Source organism: Macrobrachium rosenbergii, chromosome 37 (assembly GCF_040412425.1).
Source record: "Macrobrachium rosenbergii isolate ZJJX-2024 chromosome 37, ASM4041242v1, whole genome shotgun sequence".
NCBI lineage: Eukaryota > Metazoa > Arthropoda > Malacostraca > Decapoda > Palaemonidae > Macrobrachium > Macrobrachium rosenbergii.
In genome coordinates, this window is record NC_089777.1 from 8,604,999 (window position 1) to 8,628,030 (window position 23,032).

The 23,032-nt window shown below is 36.2% G+C and overlaps 1 protein-coding gene across 6 annotated transcripts in view; it reads left to right on the plus strand.

The window, feature by feature from the left end:
* Nucleotides 1-23,032, plus strand: part of LOC136825292 (neurotrimin-like) — a 1,287,566-nt gene that overhangs the window by 1,237,441 nt on the left and 27,093 nt on the right. The window lies entirely within an intron of this gene.

The window sequence follows — 23,032 nt, forward strand, 5'->3', positions numbered from 1 at the left end:
GATAAGTAGGTCTTCATATTCTAAATGCACGTAGCTTTATGTAACCTAGGTCGACCTTTTGCTGTTAAAAATAAGGTTTTAATTTATCCTCATGATTGTAATTAAGAGTCGAAAAAAAGTAAGTCTTCCCATTCCAAATATACTTAAACTCATGTAACCTAGATTGAACTTTTTATGTTAAAAATAGTTTATAAGTGGTAATTGCTACCTTATATGTCCCCTGTGGGTGCGATAAGTCTTCAAGGTACAAAAGAGATTTGTTAAGTGTCTTCGATTCTATGGCTCCTTCCATTTGGATTTTTTTTGAACTTAGAAACTGGTTACACGGCAGTATCGCTGGACGAAAGACGAACGGTTATAGCTTGTCTTATTTTAATTATTTTAATTCCCCTTTCATCAATGTAATCTTTTACCGCTTGCCCTGATTTAAGTTATTAGATGTACAAGGTACGGGTTAGTGCCTGGTGTTCTGCAAATACTAGGCAATCCAGACATTTCGCTTTGAACATAGGTCGTTCATAGATAAGCATATGAGAATCGGGCGGAATGACACACATGCAGATAAGCCACTGTAATTCACAGTTCTGTAATAAACACATGTTCACGCTAAGTCCTTGGATAAGCGCCTAATCAGGCTTATCAAGTTTTTTTTGTTTGTTTGTTTGTCTTTTTTTTTGGATCCCCTGTGTATCTTTTAATAACTGGAATGGTGAGGGTTTTAAAGATTGCTGCTCTGTCCATCTCGTGTACACCTGAGATTGGTTCATTAATATAAAATCGTTTGCTTCGTGTCAGCAACTTATACAAGTAAAAAATGCGCCGAGATTTCTTCGGCGCAATCGAGTTTTCTGCACAGCGTATAATGGTGTATGAAACTTTCATCCACGGCCCATGAAACTCATAGCCGAGGCCCATGAAACTTTCAACCACGGCCCGTTGGTGGTCTGTGTTCTTGTCACCCATAACGGTGCCAGTTGCACGATCATGGCTAAATTTAACCTTAAATAAAATGAAAACTACTGAGGCTAGAGGGCTGCAATCTGGTATGTTTGATGATTGGAGGTGGATGATTAACATACCAATTTGCAGCCCTCTAGCCTCAGTAGTTTTTAAGATCTGAGGGCGAACAGAAAAAGTGCGGACGGACGGACAGACAAACCCATCTCAATAGTTTTCTTTTACAGAAAACTGAAAATGAGAGAAGTTGGTAAGATAATTAAAACAAAATATCTTCCAGATGTTGTTGACAAACTGAAACATAATGAAAGGTAATGAGAGTACCGAGTAGCTGGCGTTACGGGTTACAGGTTCGAATGGCATGTTTAACTCTATTCCAGCGCACAAACAAACAAACCAACAAACTATTTATATTTTTTCTAACTGGAAATGTAACACAGATTAATACTGGAGTTACTTTCTTCAGCAAGCCTTAATATTCCGTTTTGTCATAATACGATTTTCGGGACACCTAGGACCAGCTGATGAATCTCTCGATCGTTCGTTTGAGGAGAACGATACGTTTACCTGTTATCATTACGAGTAAGATTTATAGTAACGCGGAACTCATGGAATTACCAATCTCGTTTACTTATTAAGATTTTGGCAGTGATACAAATACGTCTGGAATAACGATGGAGTAATATAACAATTACCGAAGAATTTTTACGTTTTACTGGAAATCTCCGTCAAGTGATTTATGGAAAAAGGAAACTGAAATGTATTAATTCCGGGAAACACTTGTCGGTGAAGCAGAATCCAGGTATTAAGTACCGACTACTGTAAATACTGACATTCACTCACAAATGGTAGCATTCTCGGTTGTAATAGTAGAAGCAGTGACTGAATAGAATAGAATATCTGTTGTGGAACTTTGAGGTCAGTCTACTTTTCAGAGGCATTTAAAAAGGTGGAGTAACTTAGCCAGAATATATTTTAAAGAGCATGACATTGATGGACTGCGTTGCGTTAACAATGGGCCTTTGGTTCTAACTCATTTCGGAAATTAAGTTTTCCCTTTTTGGAGTAATCTGCGAGTGTAGGTGATAGAACGGGCCTTGAGACTTGTAAGAAAATAATTTAGAACGCTTCTTATATTTTTATTAATATGGTTTGATCGAGTACATGGAACGGGAGATGATGGTATACTTATGAAGAGGGTGTGCAATGGAGAAGGCTAGGAAGCAGGGAGAGGGAGGTTTAGACCAATGGGTCCCAACGTGGGGCGTACACCCCACCAGGGGGTTATTTTGATTTTTAAGGGGGCCAATTCGAGAATATTTAGACCAAGTTAATGGTCTTTTAGGCTTCCTCCACGTGAAAATAAAAATTATAAATTATATATTACCACAGGGGCCATCAGGATTTTAGAGGTGATCAGGTAGGGCATGGCCAAAAAAGTTTGGGTACTACTGGTTTAGACAATGCTTGGTAATGGGAGTGAGAGAAGTGTTGGAAAATGTTTTAATATTCAAGAGGTAAAAAGAGAATTCAGTGAGGACGTGGACACACTACTGGTGTTTCTTTTTACAAGCATGAAGTAGCTACAAGATTTTTCCCAATGATGTTATCGCTGATTTACCTGTTGTATGGGATAATCAGGAATGTGGCCTTTTTAGTTTTATGTAAAAGAAAACTATTGTGCCGGCTTTCTCTGTCCGTCCTCACTTTTTCCGTCCGCAATTTTTTGTCCGCCCTCAGAAAACTAATGAGGCTAGAGGGCTGCAAGTTGGTATGTTGATCATCCACGCACCAGTCATCGAACAAACCAAATTGCAGCCTTCTAGCCTCAGTAGTTTTGATTTGATTTAAGGTTAAAGTGAGCCATAATCGTGCTTCTGGCAACGATATAGAATAGGCCACCACCGGCCCGTGGTTGAAGTTTTCATGGGCCGCGGTTCATACAGCATTATACCGAGACCACCGAAAGATAGAATTATTGTAGGTGGCCTTGATTATACGAGACACAGAAAACTCGATTGCCCGAAGAAACTTTGGCGCATTTTTTACTGTTATTTTTTATCCAAATCAAACTTCTATCTGAATGAATTAAATCATTTGAATCAGTTTTCAACAGAAACGTTGTCTCTCAGTTAAAAAGGGAATTGTATAATTAAATAATTGAGAGAGAGAGAGAGAGAGAGAGAGAGAGAGAGAGAGAGAGAGATTGGTGAAGTTGGGAAAACTAAGGCTGACTATTTAGGTATATATATGTACATACTTTTGTTCCATAAACATAATATTGTATTTTTCAGATTTTTATTTTTTTTTGGCGCAAACTGTAGGAAACACGTTCATGTTTACCAAATATAATTAAAATTTCTGACATTTAGTAAGAGATGAAATGTTAGCCATCGCTGTCCTACAATATCATTTTCTGCAAATGTGTTGTTTACGTTCCGTGTTATTATTAGTGAAAACATGGGAGATTCGGAGGTAAAATCTACGGAAATAATACTGCACAGTTCACCTCTTGCAAAACGTTGTCATCATTATTGTGCTTTTATTTTCGTTCCTGTGCAGTGCAGGGAGCTGAATTCAAGTTAAAAATATTATTATTATGAGCCTCCCCTTATAAAATATTATCATTATGAGCCCCACCTTAAAAATATTATCATTATGAGCCTCACCTTAAAAAATATTATCATTACGAGCCTCACCTTAAAAAATATTATTAAGACCCTCACTTTAAAAAATATTATGAACCTCACCTTAAAAATATTATTAAGACCCTCACCTTAAAAAAATATTATTATTATGTGCCTCACCTTAAAAATATTATAATTATGAGCCTCACTTTATAAAATATTACCATTATGAGCCTCACCTTAAAAATTTTATCATTATGAGCCTCACCTTATAAAATATTATTATGAGCCTCTCCTTATAAAATATTATCATTATGAGCCTCACCTTATAAAATATTATTATGAGCCTCCCCTTATAAAATATTATCATTATGAGCCTCACCTTAAGAATATTATCATTATGAGCCTCACGTTAAAAAATATTATCATTATGAGACCTCACCTTAAAAAATTTTATCATTATGAGCCTCACCTTAAAAATGTTATCATTATGAACCCCGCCTTAAAAATTTTATCATTATGAGCCTCACCTTAAAAATATTATTATGAGCCTCACCTTAAAAATATTATCATTATGAGCCTCACCTTAAGAATATTATCATTATGAGCCTCACCTTAAGAATATTATCATTATGAGCCTTACCTTAAAAAATATTATCATTATGAGACTCACCTTAAAAAATATTATTATTATAAGCCTCACCTTAAAAAATATTATTATGAGCCTCACCTTAAAAAAATATTATTAAGACCCTCACCTTAAATAAATTATTATTATTATGAGCCTCACCCTAAAAATATTATCATTATGAGCCTCCCCTTATAAAATAGTATCATTATGAGTCTCACCTTATAAAACATTATCATTATGAGCCTCCCCTTATAAAATATTAACATTATGAGTCTCACCTTAAAAAATATTATCATTATGAGCCTCACCTTAGAAATATTATCATTATGAGCCTCCCCTTATAAAATATGATCATTATGAGCCTTCCCTTATAAAATATTATCATTATGAGCCTTACCTTAAAATATATTATTATTATGAGCCTCACCTTATGATCAACCGAATACTGTTTTTATTTTCTATTTAGAAGTTAGAGTTTAATGAGCTGGCAGGCGCGCAGAGATCTTCTTTTAAGAAATATGTTATGATTAATCGCAGCCAGACCACATTCAACAAAGACACTAAATATCTCCAAGATGTAGTCTTTAGGAAAACGAAAATCCGAAGTTTCTTCGGCGCAATCAAGTTTTCTGTACAGTGTATATCAAGGCCACCTAAAATAGATCTATCTTTCGGTGGTCTCTGTATAATGCTCTATGAGCCGCGGCCCATAAAACTGTAACCACGGGCTGGTGGTGGCCTGCCCTATATTTTTTGCCAGATGCACGATTGTGGCTAACTTTAACGTTAAATCAAATAAAAACTCTTGAGGCTAGAGGGCTGCAATTTGGTATGTTTGATGATTGGAGGGTGGATGCCCAACATACCGATTTGCAGCCTTCTAGCCTCAGTATTTTTTAAGATCTGAGGTCTCACAGAAAATTGCAGACGGACAGACAAAGCCGGCACAATAGTTTTCTTTGCAGAAAATTAACAAGGGTAAGTGTTAGAAATCTAAAAAAGTTCAAAACAACAGACTAAACTGTAGATGTATCATGATTGTTAACAATTGAAAAAGCAGAGAAAGTAAACCATTTGGCAATTTGTGAAAAATACCCATTTTCTTAATATAATTTAGGAAAATGTGAAAAAACAGCATGAAAATAATTTAGAAACAATATGATACAGGGTCATTGTAGCTAAATGGTCCGATGCAAACCCCACTCAGGGCATGGTAGGTTTTTAATGGTACACGATCTCATTGTCCCTATGAGCCAGAGATAGGTGATTTGATGGCCACTTGAATTTACCTGTTGAGTCAACAGGAGCCATCTGCCTTGCTCCCCTAGGTCTTACATAGGTTGAAATTGGAATTGCACATAGTATGTGTGCATCTTTGATCTCAGAACATTGTGCAACGTCTTCTGCTGCTCATTAACCATCTTTAAACCTTGTAAGGAAATGAATATAAACAGAGTAATAAATAAATATATTCGTAAGTAAATGGTACTGGAGAAATGTCAGAAAAATTGAGACTAGATGTTTATCAAGATACAAAGAAATCATTACACTGTGTGCTGTTATAATTAGGAGCATGGAAATCCAACCACTTTCAAAAAAACTATTTTGTAGTTTGTGGTAGATGAAATAAAATGTTTCAAGGCTGAACAGTAATCCAAAAAGACTTGTTATCATGTTAGTATCATACCAAACATGACATCATTATTGAAATTCCCTGCCTGTTGAATAAAGGACATTAGGACTGGTTGTAACAGGTAATCTAGAATGTCTAAGAAAATAAGAATGTAACATTAATCCAAAACTTTACACTTCCCAAACACATATTATAAATTTCCCAAGATTATTGCAATGATACTGATTAATATTGCCAGGATATACAGTTCAAATGACAATCGACTATGGTATTATCGAATCTCGAAAGAGCAGTCAGAGATTGCAAACATCCAAAAGGTAATTAGGCAATAAACATAGTTACCGTGACACTCTAAATCATCCATGTTTTCTTTTGCAAAAAGCAGGAACCTGCTATTTTCTTAAAATCCAAATCAATGACGGTAAATGGAATGATAACAATTCCCAGTCAGTGATTGGATCTGCACCCTAGTCTAATCCCCCTTAGGGGCGTAGTGCCGCCAGTGCACCCCATGCGGGCACTGTAGGCATTGCATAAGGTTCTTCGCAGCGTGCCTTCGGCCCATAGCTGCAACTCCATTTCGTTTCTTTTAATGTACCTCCTTTCATATTCTCTTTCTTCCACCTTACTTTTCACCCTCTCCTAACAATTGATTCATAGTGCAACTGCGAGCTTTCCTCCTGTTACACCTTTCAAACCTTTTACTGTCAATTTCTGTTTGAGCGCTGAATGACCTCATAGGTCCCAGTGCTTGGCCTTTGACCTAAATTCTATATTCAGTCAATCAATCAACCAAGTCTAATGAAGCTCCCTCTGAGATGTTGCAGACATTTGAAAGAATTTTGTGAAAATCTTTTCACCTGTTTTCACGTAATCCTGATAACAGACAGATGCACAAACTGTACCTGAGATGTAAATAATGGTTCTAGAACTGAAGTTTGATTGACCTAGAAATTTCTGGGTTATGTAAAGCGCCTACAGTTCGGAGTCAGATCGAAATTCAGACATTACATTAATCTTTCGCCACGCATGTATGATATTTCCCTTATTTTTCAATATTTTCTCATTCGTCGTAGACAGGTTAGAGTTCAGAGAAACTCAATTAAGAATTTTTGCCGGTTATAATTAGGTAAGTGTTCGTATGTTGTCTTGATAGCTTGGGCGGAATTTAAACCGATATTCTATCTTATTTCCTTAAGAAAAACTTCGTATTCTTTTAGTTTTCTGGAAAAGAAAACTATTGAGATGGCTGTCTGTCTGTCCGTCCGTACTTTTTCTGTCCGCCCTCACGTCTTAAAAACCACTGAGGCTAGAGGGCTGCAAATTGGTATGTTGATCATTCACTCTCCAATCTTCAAACATACCAGATTGCAGCCCTCTAGGCTCAATAGCTTTTATTTTATTTAAGGTTAAAGTTAGCCACGATCGTGCGTTTTGCACCTCTATAGGTATCAAACAACACAGGCCACCACCGGGCAGTGGCTGAAAGTTTCATAGGCTGCGGCTGAGAGTTTCAGGGGCTGTGGCTGAGAGTTTCATATAGCATTATACGCTGTACAGAAAACTCGATTGCACCGAAGAAACTTCGGCGCCTTTTTACTCGTTTTATTATTAAAATTTGGAATACCTAGTTTATCTGATAATTGAAATATCTTGAATGAAAGACTTCACGACCTTCCCATACAACGATTTTTAAATAAATTAGTTGTAACTAACGAGATCCAACGGATGGTATTGTCATCGATCACTGAAATTTCAGACCTTAACCTAACTTCAAATTCACGGTAAGACACTGCTGTTTAGCCCAAAATTTGAATTGATAAATGTTATATAAACCTGACGTAGATCTCCATGTGAGTGTAGATTTGTTTCTCTATCCATTCTAACTTTCTTCTTTGTGTCGATGAAAATGAAATAAAATTCCTTTTTTAAACTGACCTGTATGTTTATTAAGTAAGCGACTTAACGTTACATAACTCTCAAGACCTGTAGCTTTTGAACGCGCTCACCTGTTATTAAAGAAAATTACTTTAGGTGATAAGCTCATTTCTTGGCAAGATTGGTGCTCGACAGGCGAGTGGATAATGGACTTTAATTACGTAGAATAAACGGTAATGTAATGAGGTGCTTGCTTTACTGTGACACAATTTCAAACTTAATATCGTGAATACAATCAGTTTTGAAACTGATAAGGCATGCACTTCTTATGTAGCAGGAAACAGTCAACATTCTCTTCATCCATTTATGTTTTTTTTATTGATTTATGTCCCCATTTTCCTATTTACGGCTGAGGGGCCATGTAGCCATTGTTGTTAAACCACCAGCTCTGTCTTGACCTCCCTATCTAGACCCTTCCCAGTCTTATTAAATAGTTTTGTTCAAGAGTACATTCAGGCATAAATATGTTTCTTGATTTGTCCGTGTTTTCTTATTTATTAATGTTTATCATTCACTCAGTTCTTTAGCTTTTCATGCCTCAGTGTGACCCAGTGTCGCTTAAACTTGATTGCTAAAGCCCCCTGCAAGTTTCAGTAATTCTTAGTCTTGTACTCAAACCTTCCTCGAACCATTGTTTGACCCAAAGTTAGTATTCATTTCGTCCTGAGTCAATACACTCACAGATGTCCACAAGAGCCTCGGTGCCAACGACGCCTAGTATTCATTAGAAGGTACCCCATCCAAGTACTGATCAGCCCCAGTGTTTCTCCATTGCCCTGATGTAGAGACGAGTGTTATGGCATACGTGTATTACCTGGGGTTCTGCCGTGCTCAAGATTTATTCAGCGTTACGGATATATATATATATATATATATATATATATATATATATATATATATATATATATATATATATATATATATACATATGTATACATATACATATACATATATAGTTGTATATATACATATATATATATATATATATATATATATATATATATATATATATATATATATATATATATATATATATATTATAATTTCCCCTTTCGGTGATATTCCCGAGGTAGAGTGTATTGGATATTATACGACATTTGTAGCTTAATGTTTGTGAATGTAAAAAAAAAAAGTTGCAATGTAAGTGATAAAAAATCGTATGAAAAATGTGTGTGTATGTGTGCGTACGTGTGTGTGTGCGTGTGTGTGTTTGTGTACCTGTATGTATGCATAATCCATTGTGATTCTTTTTATGCACTAAATATATTGAGATGCTGCACTCAGTTAAACAGAACAAAGCTGAAAGCTGGCGGAATAAGTTGAGTTCGCCCAGCTATAATTTAATTATCACCATTTCTAAAACAAGTAAAAAATGCGCCGAAGTTTCTTCGCCGCAGTTGAGTTTACTGTACATCGTATAATGCTGTATACAAGTTTCAGCCACGGCCCATGAAACTCTTAGCCACAGTCCATGAAACTCAGCCACGATCCGGTGGTGGCCTCAGACACGGCCCATGAAACTCAGCCACGGTCCGGTTGTGGCCTGTGTTGTTGGTACCAGTAGCAACGCCAGAAGTGCGATCATGGCTAACTTTAACCTTAAACAAAATAAAAATTGCTGAGGCTAGAGGGCTGCAATTTGGTATATTTGATAATTGGAAGGTGGATGATCAACATACCAATTTACAGCCCTCTAGCCTCAGTAGTTTTTAAGATCTGAGGGCGGACAGAAAAAGTGGGGACGGACAGACAAAGCCATAACAATAATTTTATTTATAGAAAACTAAAAAAGAAACGTCTTGGTCACTCTCCTCTTAAGAAGTTCCGATACTTTTCTGATCTAAAATTATGGGTCTTTCTTAGATAGTGACCCCCAAGGGTTTTCGGGGTTCGTCATCTGGGACTAATATTTCTTGGGGGTCATTATCTTTATGATATTTACAGTCTTTTGTTTATGTTTTTACGGTCATCCCCAACGGGCTTGTAGTAAACACTCAGCAAAGGTGGATACATACCGGGTTAAAACCCTTTTGGGGGGTCACTATCTAGAAAAGATCGGAAATTAGCATTGCCTTCGTTGGTGAGTATTTCAGTCGTGTGGACGTTTAATGAGTTTTTCTTACCAAGGAATGAAAAATTAAATTGCTTTTCTTCAGCTTTCCACTGAGGTGCTCTATAAATACTGTGTATATTGCAGAAGTGTTCTATAAACACTCTATATTTTATAGAAGTGCTCTATAAATACTTTCCATAGTTTATTGAAGTGTTCTATAAATACTGTCTATATTTTATTGAAGTGCTCAATAAATACCGTCTGTATTTTATTGAAGTGCTCAATAAATACTGTCTTTATTTTATAGAAGTGCTTTATAAATACAGTCTATATTTTATTGAAGTGCTCAGTAAATACTTTCTATATTTTACTGAAGTGCTCAATAAATACTTTCTATATTTTATTGAAGTGCTCTATAAATTCTGTCTGTACTTTATTGAAGAGCTCTATAAATACTGTCTATATTTTATTGAAGTGCTGTATAAATACTGTCTATATTTTATTGAAGTGCTAGATAAATACTGTCTATATTTTATTTTCGGCAGGTCTTTTAGCTATTAGATGTCAAAAGCTCTTGCCTACAGATGCTTCGGATCAATTAGTGATGTGTGACCTGTCAGTCTTTTGAGGCTTTCTAACAAGTTTCCGTTCATAATTCAATCCTCTTCGACTACTTCACCTTCCCTGTTGTTATTCTACAGAAATCAAGTTCTTCTTTGTTCCCAGGAGGAGTTTCTAACCCATTTCTTCCATGCTCTGAGAGAGCGTGAACTCGAGAGTCAGTCGTTTTAATCAGCCTTTACGATTCACATAAGTATGTGGAACTTTCTTCTTCAGTCTATAACATTCTTTCTCTGAAGGGGCAGATTTGCCTCCACTCAAGGACACCTAATGCGGTGCACTGTAGGCATTACTTCAGGTTCTTTGCAGCGCCCCTTCGGCCCCTAGCTGCAACCCCTTTCCTTCCGTTCATATTCTCTTTCTTCCATCTTACTTTCCACCTCCCCTTAACAATTTTCAACAGTGGGACTGCGATGTTTTGTTACACCTTTCAAACCTTTTTACTGTTGATTGCAGTTTCAGCGCTGAATGACCTCATAGGTCACAGTGCTTGGCGTTTGGCCTAAATTCTATATTCTGTTCAATTCTGTTTACCGAAGAGGGGAAAATCCATTATGCCTTTTCTAACGGTAGTCAGAGTTGATTGGAGGAGAATGCCCATATGCGTCTGTATAAATAATCTTTCCTAATTCGATGTTATCTTTTTATTAAATACCGGAATTTAGGACCTACTTAAATGCCGGAGAGAAAAGAGAATTATAAGTAAACCGCCCCTTCCTCCCCAACCCACCCACCCCAAAAAAATACATAGACCCACAAGGAAGAGAAAATAAAAATATTTAATCCGTGCAATATTATGAAAAGAAGAATTGAATTCGAGAGGTTCTAACAAACAATTCCAAGACTGTAGAGGTTGTTTTTTAAAAATGAGTTTGTTTTTTCTCGAGGATGGGATACTTCTGGGAAGGCGGTGGGAGTGGGGGGAGGAGGAGGAGGGGAGTGTAGAAAAAGAAAGATAAGAAGTATCTGAAGATAGGAATCCTATATGGTTGGGGGGGGGGGGGAATGAGTGGCCGGTGAGTTCCTAGGAAAGATTGAAGATGGTTGCTGAAAAAGTGAGACGTCGGAATTCATCTGGTTTTATGGCAATTTTTTTTTCGTATCTGAACTGAAGATAGGGAGAGAGAGAGAGAGAGAGAGATGGCGATGTTGATGGCGATGGGCTTAACATGATGGCGAGATGAAGAAAAAGGAGTTTTGGCCTGTTTTTATTTCCCTTTTTACTTTTTTAGTTTTCTGTAAAAGAAAACTATTGTGCCGGCTTTGTCTGTCCGCCCTCAGATCTTAAAAACTACTGAGGATAAAGGGCTGCAAATTGGTATGTTGATCATCCACCCTCCAATCAACAAACATACCAAATTGCAGCCCTCTAGCCTCAGTAGTTTTTATTTTATTTAAGGTTAAAGTTAGCAATAACCGTGCGTCTGCCAACGATATAGGAGAGGCCACCACCGGGCCGTGGTTAAGTTTTCATGGACCGCGGCTGATACAGCGTTATACCGAGACCACCGAAAGATAGATCTATTTTCGGCGGCCTTGATTATATGCTGTACAGAAAACTCGATTGCGCCGAAGAAAATTCGACGCATTTTTCTATATATTTTCTGTAATCTTCACGCCATCCAGGAAAGCAGAAGGGAGAACCTTTCATTGTTTTGTGAGAACCTTTCATTGTTTTGTGTTATGCAACCCTTGTTGTTGCTGTTAGAGACTTCGGCTGCGGTAGTTCTGTTAGAAGACTGTCTAACCTTTTGTTGTCATGACTCGAGTGCTGTCAGTTGCTATTGCTGCTGTTAGGACTTCAGTTGCTGTCATAATAAACCTTGTTGCTGCTGTTAGACACTTCGATTGCTGTCATGCTAACCCTCGTTGCTGCTGTTAGAGACTTCGAGTGGTGTCATGCTAACCCTCGTTGCTGCTGTTAGAGACTTCGATTGCTGTCATGCTAACCCTTGTTGCTGCTGTTAGACACTTCGAGTGCTGTCATGCTAACCCTTGTTGCTGCTGTTAGAGACTTCGATTGCTGTCATACTAACCCTTGTTGGTGCTGTTAAAAACTTCGTTTGTTGTCATATCGACATTGTCAGTTGCTATTTAGGACTTATGTTGCTACCACTGTTATCAAGTCAAGACTTGTTGCTGTCATGCTAACCCTTGTTGTTACTGTTTAGGGCTGGTTGCTGTTAGTGTGACTCGTGTTGGTGTTATCGAAGAATGGTTGTCAACATAGTGGATTCCGCTGCTGTTATCCAAGATTTTAATTGCTGTCAGTGTGCATTGTAGTTTTTGGTTGCTATCAACGCAAGTTTTTCGCTGCTAACAAAGAGAAATTTTTCCCTGCCAAGCACTTTTGTGCTATCAAGAATTTTCTTTGCTATCATAGCAACTCTTGATACTATCATGGCAGGTTTTCCACTGCCGTCATGGAAAAATTTTTTCATGGCAAGCATTTTTCTGCTATCAAATTTTTTTTTGTTCTCATAGCCACTATTGCTATTATCATGGCAAGTTTTTCACTGCCACCAAGGAAAAATTTTTCCCCGCCAAGCACTTTTGTTCTGTCAAGAATTTTCTTTGCTATCATAGCAACTGTTGATACTATCATGGCAGGTTTTCCACTGCCATCACGGGAAAATTTTTTCATGGCAAGCATTTTTCTTCTATCAATAATTTTCTTTGTTCTCATAGCAACTCCTCTTATTATCAAAGACTGGTCGCTAACCTGGCGACATTTGTCGATCCTATCTTTAACGTTTTGCGTCGTAGATGAGATAAATGTATCGTCTAGGTAGGAGATGGGGATGACATTTTGTCTATGTGTGGAGTGACGATACTGAGCGTGAGAATAGGGTTCGGAGTCCGTTGCTTTGGTGATAAAGCACGTGATTAAAGTTAAGTATATCTTAGTTTAACCAGACCACTGAGCTGATTAACAGCTCTCCTAGAGAGGGCTGGCCCGAAGGATTACATTTATTTTACGTGGCTAAGAACCAACTGGTTACCTAGCAACGGGACCTACAACTTATTGTGGAATCCGAACCACATTATGACGAGAAATGAATTTTTATCACCAGAAATAAATTCCTCTAATTCTTCACTGGCCGGTCGGAGAGTCGAACGCTGGGCCACTAGCGTGCTAGCCAAGAGCTCTACCCACCCCTCCAATGAAGAACTGAAACCCCGTGTTGGTGGTGGGGTAGTGCCATCAGTGCACCTCATGCGGTGCACTGTAGGCATTATTTAAGGTTCTTTGTAGCGTTCCTTCGGCCCCTAGCTGCAACACCTTTCATCCCTTTTACAGTGCCTCCTTTCATATTCTTTCTTTTCTCTTACTTTCCACCCTCTTTTAATAATTGTTTCATTGTGCAACTGCTTTGAGGTTTTCGTCCTTGTTACACCTTTCAGACCTTTTTACTCCGTTTCCCTTCCAACGCTGAATGACCTCGTAGATCTCAGAGCTAGGCCTTTGGCCCAGATGTCATATTGTGTTCTATTCTGTGGTGATGAAATAAGACCTGATAGTTGTGAGGCTAAGTACGGGCATCAATTCATTATGAGAATCCTTTTTGCAGTCATTGATTATGATAGCAAAATGAGTGTGGGCGACCCTTGGCTGGGGAAATATTAGCGGCCATTAGCCGAGTAAATGGGTGTGTGGGCGCTCATTTGTAGAGAGAACACGGTCTCACGGTCGTTGGGCGTGAAAATAGTTAGTGAGTAAATGGGTGTTGGCGCTCATTGGTAGAGAGAACACTGTCGTTGGGTGTGAGAATACGTGTGGGCGGTCATTGGGCGTGAGAGTATAGGTTGCTATTAGGTACGTGAATACTCCGTGGGCACCTGTTATTCGTGACTTTGAGAATATAAGCAACCACGATGGTTTAGAAATACGTTCAGCAGCCGTCCTGTGATGCGAAAATAAAGAGTGAATGTTCACTGAATGTAAGAATAATCATAAAAAAAGCTAAGACGAGAGAAAGAGCTGCGGAGATATGAATGTAGATTTTATGTATGAATAAATAAGACGGCTAAAACTATATATACACCTGTGTAAGTGCATGAAGCGTCAAATTTTGATTTGAGTTTTCTGCGCAGCGAGTTCTTCCATGTTTCAGCAACTGAAGTGTGGATTTTGCAGCGTTCGATTGTGTTATTCCTTCTTTTTATATATATATATATATACATATACACACATACATATACACACACACACATATACATATATATATATATATATATATATATATATATATATATATATATTACATCTAAATTAAACTAAACCTACTTTAACTGAGATATTTAGGATAATGCAAAAGTGTATTTTCTTTAGACTGTCATTTCCAATGATTATGACATCTAAAATATTAATTTTATATCTGTCCGCTTCCCATTCAGAAAACTCATTGTACTCTTCAACAAACAGAAATTAGGCAGAAGTGTCGACAACGTCTCAAATTAAGGAGATGCTAATATAAATATGAAATTTTTCAATTTACGGCAGTCGATACCACAAGACTCATGCACATGATATGGAGGAGATAACAGATGATATTTTAAATTTCAGGAATCCTAATCTGGGAGATTTTAATGAATTTTTCTCCAAATTGATCTCCGTAGGAGGGTATTTCCGTCAGTGCACCTCACGGTGTGCACTGTAGGCATTATTAAAGTTTCTTTGCAGTGTCCCTTCGGCTCCTAGCTGCAGCTTCTTTCATTACTTTTACTGTACCTTCATTCATGTTATCTTTCTTCCATCTTGCTAGGCCTATCCACCCTCTCCTAACAATTATTTCATAGTGCAACTGCGAGGTTTTCATCCCGTTACGCCTTTCAAACATATCTGTTCTCAATATCATTTCCAGCGCTGAATGACCTCACAGGTCCTAGTGCTTGGCCTTTTTTGCCTAAACTCTATATTCCATTCCATCCAAATTGACTAAACTAAGTCCAGAGAATCAAACCCAAAAGCAAATGGAAGGTGGACAAAAAATAATCATTTTTGGACGCTTTGATCATTGGAGATACAAACCTAAAGATTGAATTTATAGTTACGAAAACTGGCGTCACAACAAGAGTAAAGAAACCCCATTTTTGCATTATGCTAACATCTCGGTTAAGATAGGTTTAGTTTGCGATTTATTTTTCCCAGCGCTTGTGATTCGCTCTCCAGAACATTCAGCCCATGAATTGCAACACACCCCTAAACAACTGTCATCTTTAAAATAGCACGGCCACGGTGTTGAGAAATCTCTCTTTATAAATCCATCTAAATCTTCTGTCGTGACTCCCAAGTTAATCCCATAGCGACAGGTAAACGTTAAAATTGGAATCCGTTACTTAGACTGCATTAAAAGTTATGGCAAACCCCTAACTTTTATGTGCGTGTTGACTGAAACAGGAATATTGTTGCTGAGAGTGAAAGGAATGCTGATGTTTAATATTTTTTTAATATTTGTTTTTATTCTTAAATGAGCAATAACAAAAATGGTTGAGAGTGAAAGGAATGCTGAAGTTCAATTCTTTTTTATTCTTAAATGAGCAATAACAAAAATGGTTGAGTGTGCAAGGAATGTTGAAGTTTAATTTTTTTGTATTCTTAAATGTGCAATAACAAAAATGGTTGAGAGTGAAAGGAGTTCTGGTGTTTAATGTTTTTTTTTAAATTCTTAAATGATCATTAACAAAAAGGGTTGAGAGTGAAAGGAATGCTGATGTTTAATATTTTCTTTTTTAATTCTTAAATGAGCAATAAGAAAAATGGTTGAGAGTGAAAGGAATGCTGATGTTTAATATTTTTTTAATTCTTAAATGAGCAATAACAAAATCGTTGAGAGTGAAAGGAATGCTGATGTTTAATATTTTTTTTTTAATTCTTAAATGACCAATAAGAAAAATGGTTGAGAGTGAAAGGAATGCTGATGTTTAATGTTTTTTTTTAATTCTTAAATGATCAGTAACAAAAATGGTTGAGAGTGAAAGGAATGCTGATGTTTAATAGTTTTTTTTTTATTCTTAAATGGTCAATAACAAAAATGGTTGAGAATGAAAGGAATGCTGATGTTTAATTTGTTTTTAAAAATTCTTAAATGATCAATAACAAAAATGTTTGAGTGAAAGGAATGCTGATGTTTAATATTTTTTTAATTCTTAAATGACCAATAACAAAAACGGTTGAGAGTGAAAGAAATGCTGATGTTTAATATTTTTCAATTCTTGAAATAACAAAATGGTTGAGAGTGAAAGAATGCTGATGTTTAATATTTTTAAATTCTTAAATGAGCAATAACAAAATGGTTGAGAGAAAGAGAAAGAGATGTTTAATATTTTTTAAATTCTTAAATGAAAATAACAAAAATGGTTGAGAGTGAAAGGAATACTGCTGTTTTATATTTTTTAATTCTTAAATGAGCAATAACAGAAGATGATTAGATCTGAAAGAAGGACGATTGGAACTTTTACATATTTTTTTAGTTCCTAAATGGCTGTATAAGAAAATGAAGTTGAAGAAGAAAGAGAATGAAGATGTTTCCTGTCATGGGTTTTAAAAATTCTTAAGTTTTCAGTAACAACAAACTGTTTTCCTTTAAGGAATTCTGTTTAATATTTTTTAATTCTTAAATCCACCGTCTAACAAAATGGTTGAGAGTGAAAGACTGCTGATGTTCTAATATTTTTCAACCTTTCAAAACCGACCTACTCTCAATTTCCTTTCCAGCGCCGAATGACCTCATAGGTCCCAGTGCTTGAGGCCTAAACTCTATATTCCATTCCAGTTGTTTACAGAATAAAATGGAGAGAGAGAGAGAGAGAGAGAGAACGAAATCTTGGTTTGTCACGAAGATGGAAAACTCGACTAAATCCTGAACCACTAATACCGTGAAATACGAAAGATCTGTCCTCAGAATTTCTTTTGGGACTTTCATTTCATAGAAAAAATTTATTTCTAGGACTGTTTTTAATTTCGCATAATGTTTATTTATTATTCTTTTTTTATTTGTTTTAGCTATTTTCCTGTTATTCATTGAAGTGTTTATTATCTATTTAAGTTTTCTAGTCATTTATTCTTGTTTAATGATTTACTTATTTTTCCTTTTATATATAAATTATCTATATTATTTTCTTCCATTTTTGTTTATCCATTATTCATTAAATAAATAATTCATTATTTTACTTTATTTTCTGATTTAGGAAGAAATTACTAGCGATAACGTACCTAGATGAAAAGTTCCTCTGTTTTTCAGACGCCGAATGACCTGGCGGTCCCAGTGCACCGGATCCTTTCTAAACTCTATATTCCGTTCCAGTTGTTTCAAGAATAAAATGGTTCTTGGTTTGTCACGAATATGAAATTTTCGCTATACCAACTCTGAACTACAAATAATTCCAGACGTGTCGGATAATACCAAACGTCATTACTTCTCTCTCTCTTCTTTTGTGTCAAATTTTCATTTCATTATTAATTTATTTATTTTACTAGTTGTATTGTTTCTTTATTTCGTTATTATGTTTATTTATTATACTTTTTTATTTGTTTTAGCTATTTTGTTTATTTATTTATGTTTATTCATTAAAGTGTTTATTATTTATTTATTTTTATTAATTTATTCTTGTTTAATGATTTACTTATTTTTCTTTAATTATATATAAATATATCTATATATTAATTATATAATACATTATTTTTATTTACTTAATTATTCATTAAGTAAATAATTCATTATTTTATTTTATTTATTGATTTAGGAAGAAATTACTAGCGATAACGCATAGATGAAAAGTTCCTCTGTAATTTTCAGACGGAAACGTGGCGGTGCCAGCAAGCACCGGATCCTATTCTGAACTCGAGAATTACATGCAAATTATCAAGCACTTCAATCATTATTATCACAGCCTAAACCTGAGATGGAAATCAGATCGCGTATACCAACTCAGGGCTTACAAAGTCGAGGCATTCCAGACGTGCATCGGATAATGTGAATTGACACATTCTCTCTCTCTCTCTCTCTCTCTCTCTCTCTCTAACGCAGTCTCATCAAAGAGAATAAGTGAAACATTCCCATGATCAAATAGCAAGGTGTTTTGCGTTGGAACAAGCTAAGGCCATGTGTAAGTGCAGCTGACGGTGTTTGTAGTTTTTTTTTTTGTCAAATATCTGGAAACCACTTTATGGAACGTTTGAGACGTTTGTTTTCTGATATATATATATATATATATATATATATATATATATATATATATATATAAATGATTATAATCACTTTTGTACGTGATTCATTTATCACAACATTACCTGAGGTGGAAAAATAAGAGACAGAGATGTTATCCTGACCGGTTTCGACTTTAGTTCCAAGCCATTGATCCGTCGGACTGATACAGAGTATTATTATCAACAAACACACACACACACACACACACACACACACAATATATATATTTATATATATATATATATATATATATGATAAATATACATATATATATAAATGTTCGTCAGTACTGTTCTTGTAGTATATATATATTTGTGACTTCTAATACTTTGTATCAATCCTTCGTCAATGGCTTGAAATAAAGTAAAGTCAGAAACCTGTCTCTATTTTTCACCTGTAATTTATATATATATATATATATATATATATATATATATATATATATATATATATATATATATATGTGTGTGTGTGTGTGTGTGTGTGTGTTTGTGTGTATATACAGTATATATATTACATATATATATATATACATACTAAGTAAGTATACCTTAGTTTTACCAGACCACTGAGCTGATTAACAGCCCTCCTAGGGCTGGCCCGAAGGATTATAGGCTACTTATTTTATGTGGCTAAGAACCAATTGGTTACCTAGTAATGGGACCCACAGCTTATTGTGGAATCCGAACCACATTATAGCGAGAAATGAATTTCTATCACCAGAATTAAATAACTCTAACTCTTCATCAGCCGGCCGGGGGAATTGAACTCCGGCCCATCGAGTGACAGTCTGAAGCTCAACCGACTCAGCCAACGAAGGGCTATATATACATACTGATGTGTATATATGTAATATATATATATATATATATAATATATATATATTATATATATATATTTATATATATATATATATATATATATATATATATATATATATATATATATATATATATATATATAGGTGTGGATTTGTAGTCTCCTGTATGTCTGTCGGTATTGTACCTTGAGAGTATTTTTTTATTTCTACCAGTAGCCCCAATGAGTTTTGAAGCCACCCCCTTTGACACTTGTCAGTGGTGGACCTGTAGTCCCAAACGGTTGTGTATGCTCATCATTACTGTCTGTGTAGTATATATATTATGATCTCCAACACTGTGTGTCAGCCCTTCGTCAATGGCTTGGAAAAAAGGTCGAAACCGGTCAGGACCCACCCTCTGTGTCAGATTTTTCACTGGCAGTAATATGTGATGAACGAATCACGTGTTGAGGTGATTGTAATCATGTAGGCTATATAGGTACATATATATATATATATATATATATATATATATATATATATATATATATATATATATATATATATATATAGATATATATTATATATACATATACATATGTATATATATGTACATATATATATATATGTACATATATATATATATATATATATATATATATATATATATATATATGTATGTATGTATGTATGTATGTATGTATGTATGTATGTATGTATACATACGTATATGTGTATATATATACAGTAAATATAATGAAACACCCATTTTCATATAATAAGAGCGAAAGATTATTTCATATACTGCCACTTTCTTTAGTTGCTTCATGAGGGATGAATAGCCACACCATATACTCACTCATAAAACTCATCATCGACACACAGACCAACCGCAACCCCACCCCAACAATGCCCCATCCTCAACAAACACTGCTCCACTCACCTCTGCGTTCCACATGCTCTGAAGATATTTTGATATTAAGGTTCTTCCATTCTCGTTCCCATGCTTTTCTCAGTCTCCCTCTGTTCCTTCCTCCCATAGCTTTTCGCTAATTTATCGTCCTGCATTCTTTCCACTTATTCCATTCTCCATAAAATGACTAATTCATCATTTCACTCACGCCTATGATATTATGATAATATCCATGACGTATGTATGCATTTCTCACACTTTCATCCACTTTTATCCAAATATACTGCACAATGTCTCTCAGCAATTTTTGACTTTGCTTGCATTTGGATTCAACACCCCTACTTCACTTCAGTAAAGGGGAATTAGCTCAACGCGATTGTCATGTTCTGTAATTCACCACTTCTCACAATCATTGGTCATTCATTGCGTTAATTTTAAAATTTTATACTTCTTCAGTTCTACCAGCGTTCATAATGACATCTGCAGGGCTTCCATTTACTCTCATGACCTTAGTCCTGCAAACATACAAAATTCTCCTCTTGCAAACAATTCCAAATTCTCTTACCAGCTTCCACAACTTCTTTCCCCGTTGTCAATTGAAACTAGGATTTATAATCATAATTAACCTGCGCCACACTGCATTTCCCACAAAATTCTACCCACAATTCTTGTTCTTTTCCTTCTCTGAGTCCATCTTTTATACCGTTTCTATCACTCTGCCAATTTAACTTTAGCTTTATCATCATGATAAAAAAAACTTGTGATTACTCTGAACAGATCACCTTATATAATAAGTCATTAAAATTTTCCATATCGTGTCTTTGTTTATATGTGCCATATACATCTTTTTCCCTCAGCTTTAACTTCTCGTATAACTGTTTCATCGAATACACTAAAGCTACTCCCTTCTTCTTTGACCAGGCGTAGACTAGCCTCTCCATATGAGGTCCTGTGTTATTAGTCTAATTTTATGAATGAAAACTGTACCCAATACATCTTCCCATGTTCACTACTAAGTGGCACGCTCCTGTAATTCTTACAAGTCCCTGTCACATATACCCATAGGTAGAGTTTTTCCTAATGAACACCGTATTCTTTGGAAACTTGAAATTTCAAGTCTATGGCCCCTGCGGCCTTGTTCCATATGAATAGGGTTCATCTTTTGAATAATAATAATAATAATAATAATAATAATAATAATAATAATAATAATAATAATAATAATAATAATAAATAAGAAGTCATTCGCCCTCACCTTCTACTTGGTCAAAAAACTCGGTGACACTTTTTATGGCTAGAAAAATCGTGTATTGTGAATCACTGTTATACTCACTCTGAAATAGTTTCTTGGAGATTTCTAGCTCTGTTCTTTATGTTTACATGTTGATGCTTTTCAGTATTCTTTGGTTGTTTACTCTGCAACCACTTTGTTTACATTTACTTTTCCTTCCCCGGACATGGCAGGGAACACTGACTCTCCTCTACTCGTCAGCAAATTCTCTCCCAAAATATCGAGAGAATAAAGAAAGAGGAAGAAAGAAACACGAGATCGTTCGTCACACACACACACACACACACACACACACACACACACACACACAAACACACACACAAACATCAGCCAATACTTAGAGCGTAAACAGCAATAATATATTTCTAGGTAGGGAAAATTATTAGCGCCTTGCGGGGCTTCGCATATATTTTCTCCTTGGCAGGCACCTAAGGTCGTCCCTGAGTATATTTATGAAAGCGTATTTCTACAATTTCTCTCCGCCCATCCGTTATGCGCGGTTCACCTGTCCTTTTAATTTATAGTGTCGGGTATTTGGTGGCCCGTCTCCCCCCCCCCCCCCCCCCCGCCCTCCCCAACTCATCTGGGGCGCCTGTGGACCCATAAGCCTTCCCCTGACGGTGGGGTTCTTCTGGGTCCATACTTACACCCCACCGCCCTTAAATTCCGCATCTTCTCTTTCGCCTCCCAGTGGGCTGAATATTGGTATTTCTGTCTCTCTCTCTCTCTCTGGTTCTTTATCTGGAGAGGGTGTCATCTCTCTCTCTCTCTCTCTCTCTCTCTCTCTCTCTCTCTCTCTCTCTCTAGTTCTTTATCTAGAGAGGATGGCGGATCTCTCTCTCTCTCTCTCTCTCTCTCTCTCTCTCTCTCTCTCTCTCTCTCTCTCTCTCTCTCTCTCTCTTCTTTTTCTTTATCTAGAGAGGATGTCATCTCTCTCTCTCTCTCTCTCTCTCTAGTTTTTATCTAGAGAGGATGTCATTCTCTCTCTCTCTCTCTCTCTCTCTCTCTCTCTCTCTCTCTCTCTCTCTCTTTTCTCTATAGTTCTTTATCTAGAAAGGATGTCAGATCCCTCTCTCTCTCTCTCTCTATAGTTCTTTATCTAGAGAGGATGGCGGATCTCTCTCTCTCTAGTTCTTTATTTAGAGAGGATGTCATCTCTCTCTCTCTCTCTCTCTCTCTCTCTCTCTCTCTCTCTCTCTCTCTCTCTCTCTAGTTCTTTATCTAGAGAGGATGTCATCTCTCTCTCTCTCTCTCTCTCTCTCTCTTCTTTATCTAGGAAGAATGTCAAATCTTTCTCTCTCTCTCTCTCTCTCTCTCTCTCTCTCTCTCTCTCTCTCTAGTTCTTTATCTAGAGAGGAT